Below are 20,410 nucleotides of genomic sequence, written 5' to 3' on the forward strand. Positions count from 1 at the left end.
CAGCTCCCCCAGCACCAAGCCCCCGCCCAGGCTCCTCCCCTCCCCGCACTAGGCAGCACCAGGGGCAGCGACTCAATCTCGGGTTTTCCCCACACCGCTTCCCCCACCCTCTGTGGACTACAACTCCCATCGGTCCCCGCGAGTGCGTCACGTGCCTCCGCCCAGCCATCCTGCGCCTCACGTCCGGCGGGGGGGGCGGGCCTCAGGGTGGGCAGGGCTTCGATGATTGGCGTCGGCCGCTGCCTTTCACCCCGCCCGGCCGGAGCGGAAGGGGTGGGCGGATCCGGAAACGGAGCAGCTGAAAGGCGGAAGTGGAGGCCGCAGCCTGAGACCCAGCTGGGGCGGGGGCGAGAGGAGACCCCAGAGCCGTGAGTGGGGCCGGGAGGGGCTCTGAGCTGGGCACCGACCCTTCCTGCGGGGAGGGAGTCCCTGAGCCGGGGGGGACGGGGGCTCTGAGCTGGGGGTCCCGCCCCCTGGTGCCGAGGGGGAGCCTGAGCCGGGGGGGAGGGGGGCTCTGAGCTGGGGGTCCCGCCCCCTGGTGCCGGTGGGGAGGGGACCTCTGAGCTGGGGGTCCCTCCTCCTGGAGCCAGGGGGCTCTGAGGTGTGGGGGGATGAGGGCCCTGGGGATGGGGGGCTCTGAGCTGGGGGTCCCGCCCCCTGGAGCTGGGGGGCTATGAGCTGAGGGGGAAGGGGGGCCTTGGGAGGTGGGGGGCTCTGAGCAGAGGTCCCATCCCCTGGCGCTGGGGGCAGAAGGGGGTCCTGCCCCCTGGGAGCTGGGGTGGGGGCTTTGGAGGAGGGGGGCTCTGAGCTGGGGGCATGGGTGTGATCTGACAAGCAGGGACTGGGCTGGGACAGGGGTGCTCTGAGCTCAGGAGACCCTGTCTCTCACGCTGTCCTTTTTATTCTCTGCCCCACATGTAAGGTTGTACCCATGGAGTGTGATTGCAGGGAGCTTTGGCCAACCCTCCCTGTCAGGGGTCACCAGAGATTAGCTCAGGCCCAAGGGGTACTGGGGAGTTATTCCCTCTGTAACTTGACTGGGTTCCTAGCTAGCTGGTGTGAGTGTGTAAATGGGGCTGGGGAGCAGCTGGGAGCCTGGGCCGTTTACACAGGTCACCTCTGCGTCCCTGGTCACCTGAGACCAGCTTAGGTGGATGTGGGGAGAAGTGGGGTTAGAGCAGTAGGTTAGTTTGGATGAGGCTGACTTCATAATCTTGGGCCTTCTCTCACCCCACCCCCACACCCTCTACCCAGGACAGCAGCTGCTGGTAACTGACTTATTACATGAGGGGAAAAGAGAAGCAAACTCAAGTCTGCCCCCTGCCCCATTCATTCTAATGTCTCTGTGGCTATGAACAGTCAGTAGCTTCCTAGTAACTTCCCCTTCCTCTGGTCTGTATTGTCGCTTGGTCAATGTGTTCTGACTCATGATTCACTTTGCCCCTGCAAACAGAGCTCTGTGGCCTGCCCACCACTAGGGATCTCCCAGATAACTGGATTGGTTGACTGGGTAATGCCATAATCTCTCTCGCTTTCTGGGTACTGGACACGGGTCTGGTCTGACACAGTGTTTCCGAGCGCTAGACTTTCTAGTGTCACATGTATGTGGAGAAGTTGAATGTCATACTATAGGGTTATGGCAGTTGGTGCTGATTTACTATTGGGCAGAAACTTCAAGGCAGAAAATTCTGCCAAAACCAGGGCTTTGAGGAGCCACTTGGTCTGGAACGAACACTGGCTTGTGAGGTGGGGCGACTTTCACTTCCAATCCTGACTTGGACATAAACTTGTAATGTGGCCTTGGAGAAAGGTTTTGTCTTATTCTGATGTGGATGTGATACTTGGCTCAAAAGACTGGGGGGTGAATCACCAAGAGTGCAACGAGTAAAGGGTCTAACCAAAGAAAACATGGTGTCCTACAGTAGATTCCTCTAGCTAAAGCTCTTTTATTAAAGTGTAAATTCCCCATACTGGGATTTCACTTAGTCGGACACATCCTGGTGTAAAACCTAACCTTCGCAGACCTTTCTTGGTAGAGGGTCCTGTGTTGTAGCACACTTCCTGTGGGAGTCTGCTACAAGATATTTTTCTATAGGACAGAATGCAGGTGCTGTCCCTGAGTATCATATCTTGGTTAGATAATAATGCAATAATCTTAAGGGCAGCCTACTTGCAAGCTGACTTGTTAATGTTCCAGTTAGTGTGTGGCAATATGACGCTTTCTTCAGACTTGACTCTAATCATAGGTACTGCTTGAGTTACTAGGCTTTACACATGGGGGAAGTGACAGGCTTACAGAATGACAACCACCACACCAGCTGTAACTGTTCTGGTTATTTATGAGCAAATGTTACTGTACTGCATAGTTCTCTACATCTCCTCTACACTGGTGCTTTTGTATGGACGTTCTGTAATAGAAATGAGGAGAAATCAATGACTTGTAGCAAAGGTTATTGCACTTCTACTTTCTGAGAGCTTGTATTTCTTAGAAAATTGTCTTGTGTGGGAGACCAAAAAAAACTGCCCTGGAATTTCAAAAATGGGAGCTTAAAGTTAAGTACCAAAAAAGGCACAAAAATGTCAAGTCCCTTATTTCAAGTGTTCAGAACCCAGCAGTTGCTAATGGATTTAGGACCCTAATGTCAGTCTTCTATTTCAGAAAGTCTTGCCCGCTGTGTGTGTGAAGTGAAGGAAGTAGTTGGCATTGGAGTTCACAGTTGAATAGGTATCAAGTTGAAGGTGACTTAACATCTTTAGAGGAAAGGTAATACTGCGTGACAGTAGGATCAGACATAGACCTCACTAATACACTGAACTGGAACAGAAAACACACATGAACGGAGTAAAAATGTGGTATTACTAACACTTAAAGGGTACAAGAGCAGTGTTCCTGAGCACTCTTCTGGGCGTTAGTGATATAAACTGTCACTGAGGGGACAGGACTCTGAATTCCTGTCTTGTGGCTGTTTCACTTACCTACCTAACTCTTCATTTACAAGTCATGAAAAGTTTGGAAATCAGCATGTTAGTCAGCAGTGTCTGGTTTGGGATCTTACAGGCAGCATTCATGTATCTTGATTTACCTTTAGGGTGACCAGACAGCAAACGCGAAAAATTGGGACACGAGGTGGGGGGTTATAGGAGCCTATATAAGAGACCCCAAAACCAGGACTGTCCCTATAAAATCGAGACATCTGGTCACCCTATTTACCTTTCACATCTTGTGCCTCTGTAAATGGCTGTTTACAGCTTTGACCTTGATTTAAGTCTTAAAGTATAAAGAAAGAGTAGGAAGAGATCACACTGGGACAGTTTGGTTTTGACCTACGCTTCTATTCCTGGCTTTCTGTTTACAGAAGAGCTCAAAATAATTGAGATGTGCTGCTTGTACTAGATCAAACTGGCAGAAGAGACAATGTATCTGAACCTTGGTGCCAAGCTAATAGATCACTTGTGAGCTCTTCCTGCTTGAGGTAATTGTATTCCAAACTATTAATCTGCAAGGCCAGGAGTGCTGAGAGGCCTGTTAGTCTGGAATACAATAGGCCAGGGCCTAAGAGGGATTACTTGAGTTAATGTGCTCGTGTCTTTGGAACTTGGTTGCTTCTCCTCTGACCACACTCTGGATTGTTCTTTTCAACTTACAGTTGATGATCGGTGCTTTGGGTGGCCAGACATGGAAGCAGCTATGATTGTTGTGACCTGAATGTGGAATTCTGAGAGCAGTACATGTAGTCAGCCACCCTGCACCAGGGATCTGCTCCACACAGCAACTGAGTGACCCAGAATTGCAATGTTGAGAAATAACTTGACATTTCTAGGTCACTGAGTAGCTCGCTTTGTTCTGACTGGCTGAAATAATCCTGTTTTGGAATCTTGCCCTACATCTTCAGCTACTGTTATCTTACAGAGCCATAAGTCCAAGTATCTAGATGTTTTTCATCTGTTTAACAGTCACCCTTCTAGAGAGTGAGCCAATGGCCTACACACTTTTATAGGCTACTCCAAGTTACTGTCTGTGTGCTCTAGAAAATGAGCCAGATATAACCTGTGAGTTTCTGTAGGCATGCTGGGTGGCCTTCAGACAAGACAAAACTTAAGCAATTTAAAATGAGACACTTGAGTACTTTAAATTGCTAAATTCCAGAGCAATAAAAGGGACAGTCAACTTGGTGTAGGCCTGTCACTTTTTGTGTGGAGGTGCAGGGTGAAGGCTTCCTAATCTCCCCTGTGTGGGGCAAGGCTAATTGAGAAATAAAGCAAAGCTGTCTGGAAATGAAAGTAAATCCAAGTATCTCAACAGCGGAGGAGTAACCCTATTCTAAGAATTGCTTCAGTTCTAGTAAGAGTAGCTGGAGATGGAAAAGAGCCATCTCCTGTCAGTACATAACTGTTCCCTCTGGATTTAGGCACCAACTTCAATTCTAGTCAATTGCAGTTCAGGTGGGCTTCAGTCTGGGCCAGACCCCTGACAAATCATCTTTGTGGTCTTACAGCCTCCTTCATATTAACCATCTTTCTCCCTGCTGCTGTGCTGAAGACCCCAGACAAGTTAAAATGATCTCCTAATGAATTATAAAGGAGAGGAGGACAGGTTAAAAAAAACAACCAAAAAAACCACAATAAAGTCCTTTCACATGCAGAGATTAAAACTAGCCACTTTTTTCCTATAATATTGAGTGTTAACGTGTAATGATAGAAGCTTACAAAATCCTTTAAGACAAATGACTCCCCATATTTCTAAGAATTATTCGAATGTATTTCTGCTATCTCCTTGCTCAGTGTGTTAGAAAACAGTGTAGATGTGCAGTAGTAATGTCAGTTTCTTGCTGCCATCCCTCAGGGCATGAACTTTAGTCACTCTTAGGCAAGCAAGGCCTGTTTCTGGTTTTCAGAGCAACTCCATAAAAATTCCAAGCAGTTGCCAGGAAAGTTCATATTGTCTTTGGCTACTACCAACAATGTCTCTGGGAGCAATTGGTTTATTTTAAACTCTAAAATAGGTGCCATTTCCTGTTAGTGAGCTGGAATGAGCTGCATGAATCCATAAAAGAATCTGATTGGTGTCTCATCCTTGTCTTATGTTGTAGTGCTCCATGCAGCGAGTTGTTGAGGGTGTGAGGATGTCTTCCCAACACACTTTTTCAAGAATGTGTATATAGGACACTAACACTTGAGCATGCTGTATCACTCAGCATCACCCATGTAACCCCTCCACTAACAAAGGAGTGGGGAGCTCTCCAGTCCTGGTTCAGAAGTAGGCAGAGTGTTCCTTTGGATGGAAGAGTTCCTGTTAGAAGTGGACTGGGCTCCTCTCTTACCAACCTAAGCATTTTCTTTCCCCACCACCACTTATGTTCTTATGTTCTCATGTTCACTGCCAACGTACAGTCACAGTGAGAGCAGCAAGCTGAAGGTCCTTGTGGGGAAGGCACTGGCCTTGGATGCGGACTCCTGGGTTCAAGCACTAGCTGCTGCAGACTCTGTTCATCTCAAGTAAGCCACTTCATCTAGCTGAGCCTCCATTCCCTTCTGTAGAATGGCACTAATGCTCCCTACATCACAGATGTCTAAGGAGACCGTCACAATATATGTGGGATGAACCCCAAAAACTAGAGATGGTGGATCATAGTAGACTGAGTGATTCTGCCTTCAGGAGCTTACACTGTGATAAACTCTCGTCCTTGGCAAGAGCTCTGTGCTCCCAGAACCATGCTATGTGCTCTGTGTGTTCAGAAAGAGATCCTTTCCCAGAGGGTTTTACCCTCTAACCAGATAACAGAAGAGGGAATAAGACACTGCACAATCCTTTCTTTGGCTTGTGACACTACTTTTTACCATATTCTTATAGCACTTAATGGGGAAGTGCCATCCCCTTACACTTGAGATCTTGTTAGTGAGGGTGTTAGCAAAAGTAGTTTGAATGGAATCTGAGCGTTGTCCCTGGGGGTGACAGATGAGCCAAGTACAGGGCTTAGCCAAAGCAATGTTACAAGACTTGCTTCTGTGGCTGCCTTCCATCACTTTGATCTCGTCTGTCATCCCAGTTTGCATTGCTGTAGTAGTGTAAACAAAAATGCTGTGCTTGGGTGCCATTAGTGAGACTGCAGTGTCTAATAATATCCTTGTCACCTTCCTTATGTGCTAGTAACAAGCACAGACACGGTACCTCAGCCTGTTCTAATTGTATGTTTCTCAGTTCAGCCATGGTGATCTGATAGGGGAATATCGGCTGTTTCTAAAGCATTAGTCAGATTGTTCAGCTAAATTAAAGCCTCAACCAGAGCACCCATGAACTTCCTGTGAATCTTATAGAGCTGGTATGACCCCGTCTTGGTCACTTTCGTGGTTGGATTAAAATCTTACTTAACTGCTGTGCTTTGTCAGAAGTAAGCTGATGCATTTAACAGTACTTGATCCTAGCAGGTACTAGCATCCTATAACTTTTTTCAATTTCCTTCTCTTTCTTATGTTAAGTCTGTGCTTATGATGGGGGGTGGCTGACTGAACCTTGCAAGCCTTAGGTGTGGTCTAATAAGATAAGAATTTTTCCTTTCTTGGATCAGCAAGGAATTCCTTGTGCATAGTTCTTCATACTTCATTTTCACCATATTGCTCCCAATCCATGGGTGCTTTACAAGCACCCTTCTTGCCATGGTGAGGGGAGTGTTTTCCTCAACTAGACTGAATTTTAAGGGGGAAGGACTGAGGTTAAATGATGTACCCAGCACCACACACAGCCAGTGGAACAGAAATTGTCCAGCTGATTGCAGACAGATAGCACTGCATCAGTTACACCTGGTTCACATTTTAAAGATCTGTTTTCACAGCCATGAGGGCTCTAATGTGTGGTAATGGCTGGATTCCATAGCTAAAGAACATGGCATCTTATCTTAAACATGCCCCATTGGCTATCACCACTATAACACCACAATCTCTAGGTACCTCTGAACATAACAAATAGTGATCTTTTCTACTTGGCTTTTTAGTGTGTTTACCACACCCATGAGCCCCATTAAAGAGCATGCCTCTGGTTACTGAAACTGGTAGATGTTACTTTGCTTTTACCTGGGGAGACTTAACCTTAATAGCAGTGAGCCAACTAACAGAGTAAAAATAGCTAACTAGTTCAAATCCTTGTTTAAGGACTTTCCCCATTAACTCTTCTTGAGACCCAGATAAAGATCTGAAGTGATGATTGCAATGTAACTAAATTGCCAGATACTATAATCCTGTCATGGATCTTGGGTATGTGGCAGTGTTTGAGTTGATCGGATTGAATATCCTGAGTTCCCCTGTCTTACTGCAGACTTAACTTGTGTAATTACCTTCCAAAGTATCAACTTGTCAACACAGGGGTCGTGGAGGTTCTGGACTCTTCACCTTCTGTTTGTTGGGTTTAAAAACTTTTTTTAAATCTGTGTGAAGACATTAACATAAGACCCTGCCACTGACAATTCCAAACAGATACACACCTGTCTTGGAGCCCTGGTTACAAAACCTAGCACCATAGGAGTTAAGTTTTTCTGTGAATTGTTTGAGCTAAAGTGAATACTACAGCTTCCATCTTCATGTCAAAAAGTCAATGCTAAGAGTGTTTAAATCCATTTTCTATGCAAGATGTTGCTACAAATGACTCAAACACCCACCTTGTTGGATGAGAAATTTGTGTTGTAGCATCAGTGGCATGATTCTCCCCTCCCCCCACCTCACCCCCCCTCCCCCGGAACAGTTGAACTAAAGAACAGAAATGCTTTAGATGTGCTGTTCTTGGAAACAGTAAAATAGGCAGAAGTGGCTCTAGTGAATGCTCTATGAAATGACAACTCTGAAAACATTAGATCAGCTTTAATTTCTCAGGTGCGAATACACTGATCAGGGAGAAAATACTTCATACTGCGTGCTCAGGATGTCTAACTGGTTCCCAAATGCCAGTTACAGACTGCTCAGCAGATGTGCTCCAAGCAGCTGTAACAAGTGTAACAATTGGAGTGGCCTGCAGACAACTCACAATTTAAGTTAAACTGTTTTGATAAAGTACAGCATTCTTAAAAATCCACTTCTGGGGAAGGGGAGCTCTTTTCTCCCCATATAAGTGTCTTTTTGGCCGGGAAAAGACTTGCTACATACAAAGGGAATGTCAGCGTCAGAAACTTTAGGTATTCCTTGTAACACTAGTAAGCAGAACACTTTTAAACAGTGAGTCCGTTCCTGGTGTCCCTTGATCAGTCCCTGATGCCTTGTTCTAACTACAGAGTCTCTTTCCAGAAACTCTCCAAGGGAGTCAGACAAGCCAGTGTCTCTCTTGACAGGATTTATACCCACTTTGCAGAAGTGAAGTGACTCATCCAGAACAATTCAGTGACTGGCGGAGCTGGGAACAGAACCTCTCTTGCCATAGGATTGGAAGAAAATCCAGCAGAAGGCTCAGCCTTAGCCAGAACTGTGGCTGTACAAGTCCTCAGGGCACAGTCACTCTGGTCACTGCTTGTTGCTGATTAAAGTCCTGTGCATGTTTTTTACCTGAGTTCAGTTATGCAAGTTCTTATCATTCCCTTGCCACGTAAAGATATCACTGAGCTAAATTGGCACACTCGGACTGGTACTAGACAGGAATTACCTGACACTTTCCTGAGCCCTGTTATAATGTTCTGACTTAGGCCCTGCCTGCAAGCTTTGCCAACTGGTGGTAAAGCAGGAAGATGCCTTGGTTAGCAGATGTTTGTGCTTTACTGGGCATCAATGGCTGGCTTGAGAATATCAATCATGGAAAAATGCAAGAGTTGTCACTGTAGTCAGTGCGTTCTGGATCTTGGGAAGCTGAAGTCTGTGGCTGAAGCCTGTACAGCTGTAACACAGTAACTTTTCCCTTCCTATACTATCTGTCTGACATAGTCATTCTTAAGAAACACAGTTTTAGGCTCTCTGTAGCCTTGTCCCACTAGCATTGCCTGTTCAAATATTAGCAACTCAATTCTCGACTGAATTTCCTCTTTGTGGGTTTGCCTTGCAGTGAGAAGATTCTGTTAATGAAGCTGAATGACTTCAGGAGACAGCAGCTCCATTAGCTTGAATGCTGCTTAAATTGTTTGCCTCAATTGAATCACTAAGTAAAGCTTCTGCTGGGAGACGTTCCCAGGAGCCTGGCTAGAATTCTTATTCTGCTCCACACAAACTCTTCTCTTGGCAGAACAGATCGGCTTGATACATGTGTGAAAGTGCCATGTGCAAACTGGGAGACAGATGGCATGTTCTGCATTGGTGGTCAGCAAAAGCTGCATGTCCTGCAGGTTATTCACAGAACTTCAGAAGTGACAGATCTAGACTCTCAGTGGCCTTTCAAAGGCAAACTTGTTTCCCTTCTCTTGAGGAAACAGCCAGGTGTTGAGTTCTGGGGTAGCCATGCCTCTAACTGTATTTCTGTTGAAAGACTAACTCTCTTCCTTTTCAGAATGGAAGCACTTTTAAAATCCAGTTGGCAGTTCCAGTTCTCCTAGTTAAGGTAGATGTACTTTGAAACTCTAGCATGACTTGTGCCAGCACAGTAGCAATGTGCTACCCCTTGACTTGTGATTTGAGCACCTGGATTAGAACCCTGACGGGGCACTAGTTCGGTGGACACGGGGCCTGCTCATTGGTTACAGCCCTCCCCAGGGGTGTTCCTTCCCTTAGCTTGCAGAGGGAAGTGCAGGTTGTGGCTGTAGAAATTGTGAAGTGCAAAGTCGTTCTCGAGCTGCTGTGGGCTCGGGATAGGGTATCTGGGAGAGGAAAGTCGTAAGCATGTCCATGTGGTACACATGCTGTTAGCTGGATCAAATCTCGTATGGTAAGATGACAGTTGTGGCTTTCCTCTTGCAAGACTAGCTTATCAAGTAGCGCATCAGGTTTTTGGCTGGGGAAATGTTCAGTCAAAGGGCTCTGTGCCTCCAAATCAGGTAGCTAAGCATGTGTCCTACTGCATGAAGTGTGTACTTCAGTACCATGGTAACCAAGCCCCTCGGAGTCTGGAGAAAAGCTTGGGCAGGGGGGTAGGTCAGAACATGTCTAACCCATGGTCTTTTTAAACAACCTTTAGACAGAAATCTGCTTTTGTACCAAGGCTTTAGTCTTGCCCTTCCACAGCACGCTGCTCTCGAGGGCCTGTTTGTGAATGCTGACGCCTTGATTAGGGGAGGAAAATAGTTGTTAAATGCCTAATACACAGGCTTTGCAAAGGCAAAGGAGTTTGCTGGGGTGGGGGTGGGGGTACACTGTACTCACCTTGGGAGAGAACAAGTGTGCCTTTATTGGTTTTAGGTGAAGCAAAACTTACTTGTCACTAACTCCAAGGTGTCCCTGCCAAGGAACTCAGGCAGCATCTTCAGTAGCTGATGGTCTACGTACTTCATTGGGGCTTTTTCTTGAGTGGTTGTCACCTGAGCAGAGTGTGGCTATTTACATAGCTTGCTGCAGATGCAGTGATCTTTGTGCACAGGCTCCGCCATTCAGTATAGCCATCTCCAGTGATGGGCCCACTGCCACAGAGAGGCTAATGCACTGAGGGCTTGGCTACACTTGAAACTCCAAAGTGCTGCTGCAGGAGCACTCCTGCGGCAGCGTTTTGAAGTGCGAGTGTGGTCGCGGTGCCAGCACTGCAGGTACTTCACCTCCCCGTGGGGATTACCTTGCAGTGCTGGGAGCCACGCTTCCCAGCGCTGGGGCACTGTTTGCGCTGGCGCTTTGCAGTGCTGTAACTTGCTGTGCTCAGGGAGGTGTTTTTTCACACCGCTGAGTGAGAAAGTTGCAGTGCTGTAAAGCGCCAGTGTAGCCAAGGCCTCAGTGGATCATGCAAAGCTGTTCTGCCAAGCTATTCCTCAGAATAAATTAATGCAAGCAGAAATTAAGCCACTAACTTGGTTGTCAAAGGGGTCCATAAAGCCTTAGGATTCATATGAGCTTGCATGGGAGCCTGGCTATAGTAGGTTATGTCTACATTGCAATTAAAAACTCGTGCCTGGGCCGTGCCAGCTGACTCAAGCTCATGAGTCTCGGGTGAAGAGGCTGTTTAATTGGAGTGCAGATGTCCAGGCTCAGGCTAAAGCCTGGGTTCTAGGATCCTGTGGGATGGGAGGATCCTAGAGCTTGGGCTGCAGCCCAGGTCAGATGTCTACACTGCAATTAACAGTCCTGTAGCTGGAATCAGAGCCAGCTGGAACAGGCAAGACACAAGAGTCTAATTGCAGTGTAGACATGCCTGTAGTGTGCATCTGCCTGTGCTTTGAGCTGCAATCAGATGTCATGTATTAAGGATGGTGGGCTTGAGTGTAGCAGAAGTGGCTTACTCAGACCCTGATATAGGAAGTAAGGCCTGCTGAGTAATTTAGGCTATCAGCAAATCACACTTCACCCTCTTCCCGGATGTGAAATTGGGAACCCTTCTCAGGGAGGGGTGTCCCTGGTGCTCTGATCTGTGCTGTCTGCTGTGGGTTACTGGTTAATTTTTAAGGTTCCGTTGTTAGACACTTAAAGCTCTCCATGACCCCTGGTCTGCCTGTTTGAGACCACCTCTTCCCATTCCAGACATCCACAGCTCAGGTTACAGCAGGTGCTCAGATCTGGAGTTTCCCAGATCCAGACCTGGCTCGGTGGGAAGGGCCGTTGGCATTGGAACTTCTCCCTTGGTCTGAATGAGCCCAGTGTGTCGACTTTCAGAGCAGGTTGCAAGGCTCCACTTGATGGGAAAGCTGCTTACCATGGAGGCTGGTACTGGCTGTGCTTTAAACAATTGTCAGCGTGCCTAGGTACTAAGGTAGTAACTTATTTGCTAAATCTCTAAAATCAGTATAACCTGCCTTGCGCTGCTGCAGTTTTGACAGTATTTTTCTTCTAAACTGAAATGCCCCAAGAGCTCAGGTACCCTAAATAGGGCAGAATAAAGAAACCCTGCAGCCTAGTGTCCTGTCGAGATGCTCCAAGCAGAAATCTAGCCTGGTTACCCAACACTGACACCCAGAATCCCTGAACTTCTCCTCCTTGCTTCACGTTTTATGCTTCACATTGTTCACCTCATGTCAAAGGAGCTGTGAAGGAAACAGCAGAATTGTCCAAAGCTGAGTGTTCTCTGGCTGGCAAACGTTGTACAAATCTTTGGCAAACACGAGAGAGACTACAGCTTCCATAGTGAATTATAATCAGTTTCTCAGACACTCCATTGGTCATGTCTAATTTCATGGCCATTGAAACTTTGTCGTCCAGCAATACCATTCTAGGGCTTGCAGCATGCGGCTAACAATTGGGCTAATGCATTGGGCCCCTAACAAGCCCTTCATAGCAAATGTAAAACTGAAAGCTTATTTTCAGTGCTCCTCTGCTTATTTCTTCCTCTGTGTATTGGTCCAGCTCCCCGTGCTGAGCCTACGCAGCGACAGTGTGACACTGAAGGGTAGGAGGTAGAGAGCGACATGAAGTCCTCTCTAAGGCATTGTCCAACTAGCCAGCTAAGACATTGGTTTAAATTAAAATTCCAGCTATAAACTGGTGTTGCAATAATTAATGTCTGCAAAACCATTTGAATAAGATGGTGATCTTGTAAATGAAACTCCACGCTGAAGGCTGAGTGGCAAGATGCTGTCTGAAGCTCTTCGTTACTAGTCTCTCTAACGAAGAGTGGCAGACAGCAGCTGTGGCCAGCAAGGCTGAGGACTGAACAGAGCTGGATGCTATAGCAGCATCGGTGATGGGCTGAATCATTATAAACTGCTAGGCAGGGACTCTGGTAATAAACCTCTATCCCTTGCCTCAAAACCAACAGGGCTGCTGGGAGGGGTTTCTGTATCACAGCCTGTAGTTATGTAAGAGCTGGGAGTCATCCAGCAGGAGCACGCGCCTTGCCCAGTGGGGAGCTCCACAGCAACGCAAAGAACACAAAGGTACAAGATTGTGCCTGAACCTCATGTGACCTCCGACTTCTGGGATCTCTTACTCTAAAGAACTCTAGTTTCTGGCAACTGTATGGTATGAACCTAACTGCATATTATCAGTCCTGAGTGCATGACCAATTTATTTAGGGTAGTTGCAGTTGGATGTTCCTGCTCTGCTGAAGTCCTGAACTGCAGCACTTCGCTTTCACCGGAGAGTCCAGTTTTCCTCTACCCCCAAACAAAACTGGTCTTAAATCAGCAAGAAGTGTCTGCAGATGGCCTGGTGCTCCCTGCAGCCCTTGGTAGAAGTCTGCTAAATATCTTTGCCTCTGGCTTGATTCTTAGAACTTCTGTTTTAGGGTTCAATCCTTGAATCTTTTGGCAAAACTTACTGGAGGCTGCTGTCACCACAAACTTTGGGCAGGTACATGGACAACATGTTCTCTTGCTTCACTTCAGTCTGTCCCCTTCCTGCTTACTGAAAAGGGATTCACTTCTGTGCATTCAGATTTGATGTGTAAAAATAACTTTTCTTGTATCAGGTCCTAAAGTGTTGCTCACCTATATTCTGAACCTCACCTTCCCATAGTATCAGTTTCTAGTTGTCTGTTCCAGTGTGGCACAACAGGCACAGACTGCCTCAGCTCACCCCCTTAGGCTTTCCTTGGTTTGCCTCTGCCCACTGGCAGGCTTGGCAGTCTGCAGCCTCAGCTTGTACTTCCCTGTTAGTGTCTGTGGTCTGCCTCTCCTAGCTGATATTGCCATGGTAGTGAGACATATGTTGTTAAACCAAAAAGTACCATTGCAACAATTTTGGCTTGTGGTAAAATGGAGACCGGAAAATAGCTATTAACACTAATAGAACAAATGACAATGACTTGTAATGCAAGTCGCTATCTGGTAGATATCCCTGGCTAGGCAGTCTCATTTTCCTCTTAAAGTATGTGTGGTTTGTTTTGCCCTCTTAGTCTGTATTTTGAAATCTCACTAGTTGGAATAGGCCCCATGGCTTCCCTTGCATCCTGACCAAGATTGCAGAGGTTCTCCTCTGAACTTCTCCTGGGCCAGCCTTTCTCTGATCAGCTGAATAGCAAGCTGTTACTTCTGTGCAAGGGAGGGAATTGTTGACAGTGAGAAGCTAAAGATCCAGAAATCCTCTGGAAGTGGTAACTTGAGGCAAGGGGTGGGATTCCTCTTCTTAACCAGTCTCTGCAGTTCCCTTATGGAAGGAGGCATCTGCGTGCAAACTGGATGGTAGGAGTCTGAACCAGGCACTGACATGCAAGTCTTTGTTTTTCTCATCATCATGAGTTTGAACTGACTTCAGAAATAAGCTCCTGTTCCAGCAAGTGTAACTGAGGACTCCAATCTAACTGTGTGGGGGCATGAGTCCATCAGCCCTCAAGAATGCCTGCTTGACTGGTTGGGGACTTGAACTTCCACAGTAGCTGGAGTAGGGCCCACTCCCTATGTGTGGTGTGAACATACCTTTAAAGCTGAGATGAGAATTGGCAGCCTGTCTGTCATGCCACCCCATGTCCCAGCACACCTACTTAGTTTAAAGTTGTCCATCTTTCAGCTGAGAACTATTGACCCAAAGAACCACTGTCCATTCACTTGCAGATTTTCATGCAAAAGGCTTGTAAAATAAATGCTTTTGTGACTGGCGGGAGCTGATCTGCAGCAAGGCATAGTGTGGACATAGCTGCTGAACTTCCATACGCTTACTGATGTTAGACCATGCGTCACAGCACATCTTGTGAGAGCAGAGCTGCACCCATATTTGGCACATGCACAAACTGAACACTATTTTTATTGTGGCTAATTATATAAACTGTCTTCTGTCTGAAATCCGTTAGCTACTTGTGCTGCTTTAAGCCTTTGCCAACTCTGAGTTTAATTCCGAATGTTTTTATACCTAGTTGTAGGCCGGAAGACATCAAATACACTTAAAGCCAAGCAAGAAACAGCAAATACTTGCTGTACCTTCCCTGCCGCATGACATCTCTCTCATTGTGTCTTATATCCATGCTTCTGGATGCAATCAAAGTGCTTTTCCAATTGTCAGATCTCACTGTAGCTGTCAGGGAAGGCTTGAGAAAGGTCCAAGTTACAGTTGCAAGAAACTGCTTACAGCTGGCATCAGGAAGTCAGGGAATTTCTCCAAGTGAAGTGTTGGGCATGATCCCTTCTGTACTGGTTTGGTGTGTGCTTGCTTTGGGACCGAGACGCAGCAGTGCACTGCTGAATTATGTCAAGGACCTAAAGAGAGCTTGTGTGGAGTGCCTAGCAAAATATGGCCCTGGTGCCCGATTTGAGCTACTGTGGTTCAAATATTCTTCTGGAGCAGAGAATAGAATGCATATGTTCATCATCCTTTAACCAGCTCCAGCACTGATAAAAGGTGCTGCATTTCCAACCCTGAACACAAGTTCATTCCCTGTGGAACACCTACAGAAGCAATGCCAGGCTTCTCCTGGCCCTTACATCCCCGAAACATGTGGAGGGGCCACCGTTATGGAGGCACAAGGTATTGCATCTTTGGCCAGTAGTCTAGTCCCAGAAGTAAGATGCTTCAAACCCTGGACCATGCGGTCTGCATATAAACTTTTCTTTGAGAGTGGGTGACTTGGTGCCTGCTGAGAACAGTCGTACAAGCTGTACTTCCTCCGGTGATTCTGCTCTGGCTTATGTCATATTTCCTGATTGCAGGATCCTGGGTCTTTGCTTACTTGTGAGGTGGTGAAATAGGAATATGGGTCACATTGAGACTTCATGTTGCCAGCAAACTTGTTTCCTTCTGTTGCCTGCTCTGGGAATCTCCCAATCTCATTTCAGAGGTCATTGTTTGGTTGAGGAATAACTTGCATGGTATTCAATGTGCAGAATGTGACCGAACTGAAATAGCAGTTTAGTGTTTGCATGTTGCTGATAGAAGCTGCCCTCTTAAACCAAGACAAGGTTAAACAAGCAAAAGCTGTTCCACCACCAGGAGGGCTACATGATTAGGGGAGAAATTCTGAGGGGTGAAGGAGGCCAAGTGCCTCTGCCTGGTACGAAGGCAGAGCCTTTCACATACACATCACTGATCTGGATGGGAACCAAATTGTCTGTGGCAAGAAGTAATGAACATCCATCTTGTCAGTCTTGCAAGACTTTCTGGTGAAGTGACATCTCAGTGTCTCCAGAACCATCCCATCCTTGCTAGCTGTGACGAACTGGGACTGTTCCTAATGTTTGCTCTGAATACTGTGTTGGTGCCTCAGTGTCCCCTAGGCATGGATAAGGGTTATTGGCCTATAAGGAGGGGCCAGTGCCCCTACACCGGGCCTTGCTCCTAGGCAACTGTGGCCGGCCCTCCTCTGCAAAGTGCCAGCTGAAATGTTGGAGACAGGGATCAGCGTGACCTTCTGGCCCGGGAAGGAGCTGAGCAAGAGGAGGGGCTTGGAGGGAGTTTAGATCTGAGCTACTGGGATAAGGGTGAAGTGCAGACCTAGAGGGTCTGGCTCACGCCAGAAATGGCCCGGCGAGGGTCTGGTTCGCTGTATCTACAAGCTCTGTTTTAGACTCTGCCTGTCATCGAATAACCTCTGTTTTGCTGGCTGGACAGCGTCTGACTGCAAAGTGGGGTGCGAAACCTGTGGCTCCCCAGGACCCCGCTTGTGTGGCCGCTGTGGGAAGCCCACGAGGGAGGAGATGCGAATGCTCCAAGGAGAGACCCAGGAGTGTAGCCGTGTGAGCTTCTTGCCGCTGAACAAGTTGCATAAGGGAAACAAGTCTGCTCCAAGGGAGAGGAGGCTCCCCAAAGTCCTGACTGGCTTTGTGGGGAGCAGTTCCAGAGCATTGCCCGGGGACTCCGTGACACTAGCATTCTCAGAGGACATGGGGGGCTGACCTATAACATCTTACAACTAGAAGTGCCTTTCCAGAACAGGATTGAGGAATGCTGGGAAGCTCTGTTCTTATCCCAATGGATGTTGAAAAGACAAACCAAGGGCTTACAGGTGCAGCTCACGCATGGTGCCCAAACATAGCAATTCTTGGCAGGACTGTCTAGCTAGTGTGACCAAGGGTTAGTGCTTCAGGACCCTGAATTCACTGCATTATCCAGCTGGGAATGTTGGTGACGTGAGTAGTCATTGAATTCTAGGGGTGTTCACTCCTTGTTCTGCATCAGGAACAGTGCACGCTTCCTTTGTTCCTAATGAATGAATGCTTAATGTCATCGGGTATGATTCTTTTATAGCAGAGCATTGACATTTAACAGAAAAACAGGATAATAAGCAACTGTTTGCAAAAGCAAATCAATCGCTCTTTCCCCAGCAGTGTCTTGTACAGATGGGCTTCTGTTGAAAGATGGTCCTTCCAAAGGAAATCATGTGAAAGGTTTGTCATGGCTTTCCGTCTCTCTGCAGAGAGAACTGTGGCAAAAATTCCTAGCTTTCTAGTCACTCATTACATGGACAGTTTTATAATGCACATTCAAATGAGCATCCCTGGGTGGAGTTAACCTTGCATCCAGTCCCGTTTGCCTGTAATAACTTGGTTGTCAGTAGTGTCGTGATAAATTTTAGCATTGTTGCAGGAATCATTCTAGACAAACTGTTCCTGGAAGAATGGTTTTGCTGGAATTTGTTGACAAGATGAACTGTGGGGGATCCAGTGCTGCTTCCCTTACCTATGAACGTGACATCATAGACTAGAGCATGCTGAACTCCAAACCCTGGGCTTTGCTAAGTAATTGCACTAGTGTAAGTGTGTGACAAGGTGCAGAGCAGGAAGAGTGCAGAATCAGCCCCTTACCATGCCAGCCCCAGTTAAATGAATAAACTGGAGCTGGCTAGAAGGAATCTGCCCTAACTGAGGATTGAGAGCCAGCTGCCAGCCTAGGGCTATACAAGAAGCTGGGAAGAAGGAAGCAAAGGTGGGACAATAGGAGAGTGAGGGGGTGCGGGCAAGGAGAAAGCTCTTCCCTCCTGGGTTCAGACACGAGGAACTCAGAGCTGTACATGCTGTATGGTGAGAAGGTGGTGGGAGCACAAACATGTAAATAAAAGCACCAGTGGCTTCAGAATCCAAGGGTCTGAGTGACTTATCTCAGCCTGGCAGGAGCCAAGAGGGCCCTGCTGTGAACTGTTACTGTAAGAAATAACAGGTGAATCTTCTTTTTTCATGTTCTATGATCGGCAGCTGAAATCTTCATCAATGTAACTGTTTCTATACATGCACATTCCCAAATCCTGTCCTGAGTTGGTGTGGGAGTGGCTTTCCATATCTGCCTTTATAAACCAGTAATTACTGATCGGGGTTCTTCACATGTCTTGGCAATGTGACATTTGATGGATGATCGCTGAAGTAGTGCTTGTGTTGTGGTACTACTCAGATATGCTCCCCAAATCAGGGCTCCATTCTGTTTAGGGACACAGCCTCTCAGAAGCTGCTCCTGCTCCAAAGAGATTAGTCTCAAGTGGCTTGTCCTGCAGGAAGTCTCCTAGCTAGCTCAACCTGAAAGCAAGATTAGTCCTGCTTGAAGTTCTGAAGTCTCTTCCAAACCTCCTTGCTACCCCCAGAGTTTCTTCAGGGTCAGAAAGCTCAGGGTTCTATTCTCTAACTCCTCGGTGTCTATATACAGCACAGTTAGGTACAATCCCAAACAGAGCTTCCAAAGCAAGCCTTTTTCCTGTAGGCCATCTCTGGCAGCCCAAGCTGGACTGCTCCTTACAGCATGTCCAGTGACACCTAAGTAATCTGGAGCAGCTGGGAATCCTAATGACCAAGCCCAAGATGTGGCTGGGTGAAGTGCTGGCTGAGAAGTGATTCTATCTAAGTAGGTCTTTCCAAATGAAGATATTGACATCTGAGCTCTGTGACCTGGGGTCCTCGAAGTCTGTTGCTTGAGAAGGCTTGAGCTAGAGCTTCTTTTCAGGAAACTTCCAAAAGGGAGTCCTGCTGGACATGCTTGGGACTCCAACCCTGGCTGTTCAAAGCTTCTCTTAGGCTGCTTTTCATCAAACTGGAAGCACATTCACTTGTGAAGCTGAAGTGCTGATAAGGAAATAACTATTTTCGTATCTGATTGTGCTAAAAATTCTTCACTGTGGCCAAAATGATAAAATAGATATTAAAGGAAAAGAGCCATTAATAGCTGCAAGCCAAGGTAATTATCCTTCTCCTACAGTGAATAGTGCTATGTGGCTGGAGGAGGCACAGTTGTGGGGCTTTGTCTGTTTTGTGATACAACTTGCCTGTCGCTTTTACTTGTGCCTTTAGGATTATCTGTATAAATCTAAAGTGTTGGCTTACTATTGCACCTCTACTGTCAGAGGAACAGAACTGTGAGAAGTATAAATATACCAGTGCACTCAGGTAAAAAGATCTGGATGGTAACGTGTGTGTACAGGGCCGGCGCTTCCATTTAGGCGGCCTAGGCAATCGCCTAGGGAGCCAGGATTATTGGGGGGTGGCCTTTTGCCAGCAGGAGGGCGGCAGGCAGCTCTGGTGGACCTGCCACAGTCATGCCTGTGGAGGGTGCCCTGCTCCCGCGGCTCCAGTGGAGGCGCCGCAGGCGTTCCTGCAGACTGTCCGCTGCTCCTGCGGCTCCAGTGGACCTCCCGCAGGCACGGCTGCGGCAGCTTCACCAGAGCCACGGACCAGCAGACCGTCCGCAGGAACGCCTCCGGGAGCTCCACCGGAGCCGCGGACCAGCACGCAGGGCAGCGAAATGGCTGTGTGCCTAGGGTGCTAAAAACACTAGCACCGGTCCTGTGTGTGTGTGTATAAATATGCATGCATGTATTGGGGTGGTGAAGAGCATGAGTAGCAGCTTGGCATAGGCTGGAATGATGTGATGGACTGAAGTGACAGACTGGACAGTGATTGAAAGCATATAGTAGAACCTCAGTTACAAACCCCAGAGATACAAACTGATTTATCAACCACACACCTCATTTGGAACCGGAATTACGCAATCAGGTAGCAGCAGAGACAAAAGTTAGCATACTGTTAAACATAAACTACCAAAAAATAAAGACTGGACAAGATGAGCAAGCTGTTTGTGCTTGTTGCATTTAAATTAAGATGGTTAAAAGCATTTTCTTCTGCATAGTAAAGTTTCAAAGCTGTATTAAGTCCAATGTTCAGTTGAAAACTTTTGAAAGAAACATTGTTTTGTTCAAGGTTATGAACACCTCAGGAATAGAAGATTTGCATAAAACTTGGAGGTTCTACTATATAACCCTTGCCAAAATTGATAACTGGTCCATTTTTTGTCATTGTTCTCGCTTCTCCATACTAGCGGTATTAGAAATCAACAGGAGCTCTAGTGATTGCTACTGTATAAGACACTGGTCCCTTCACAGCCTCTGGGGCATTGTCTACTACAGGGAGGAGTCTAAATCCAAAGCAGGGATTTCTCAAAACTGGGTGACAGAATGACAGACGAAACTCACTACTGATAAATGCAAACTAGTGCACATTGGAAAACATAATCGTAATTGTACATACAAAATCAT

General features: G+C 47.0%; 1 protein-coding gene across 2 annotated transcripts in view; it reads left to right on the forward strand.

The window, feature by feature from the left end:
• The first annotated feature begins 266 nt into the window (after positions 1-266).
• Positions 267-20,410, forward strand: part of RAB5C (RAB5C, member RAS oncogene family) — a 31,023-nt gene continuing 10,879 nt past the window's right edge. The window contains exons 1-2 of one of the 2 annotated variants that reach the window (XM_075059771.1): positions 291-368; positions 5,392-5,496. The gene's annotated coding sequence lies outside the window, so the exon portion shown is untranslated. Of the gene's footprint in view, positions 369-5,391; positions 5,497-20,410 lie in introns of both variants that reach the window. The other variant, XM_032789025.2, reaches the window with a different exon arrangement.

The sequence above is a fragment of the Chelonoidis abingdonii genome, chromosome 21 (assembly GCF_003597395.2).
Source record: "Chelonoidis abingdonii isolate Lonesome George chromosome 21, CheloAbing_2.0, whole genome shotgun sequence".
NCBI classification, from domain to species: Eukaryota; Metazoa; Chordata; order Testudines; family Testudinidae; genus Chelonoidis; species Chelonoidis abingdonii.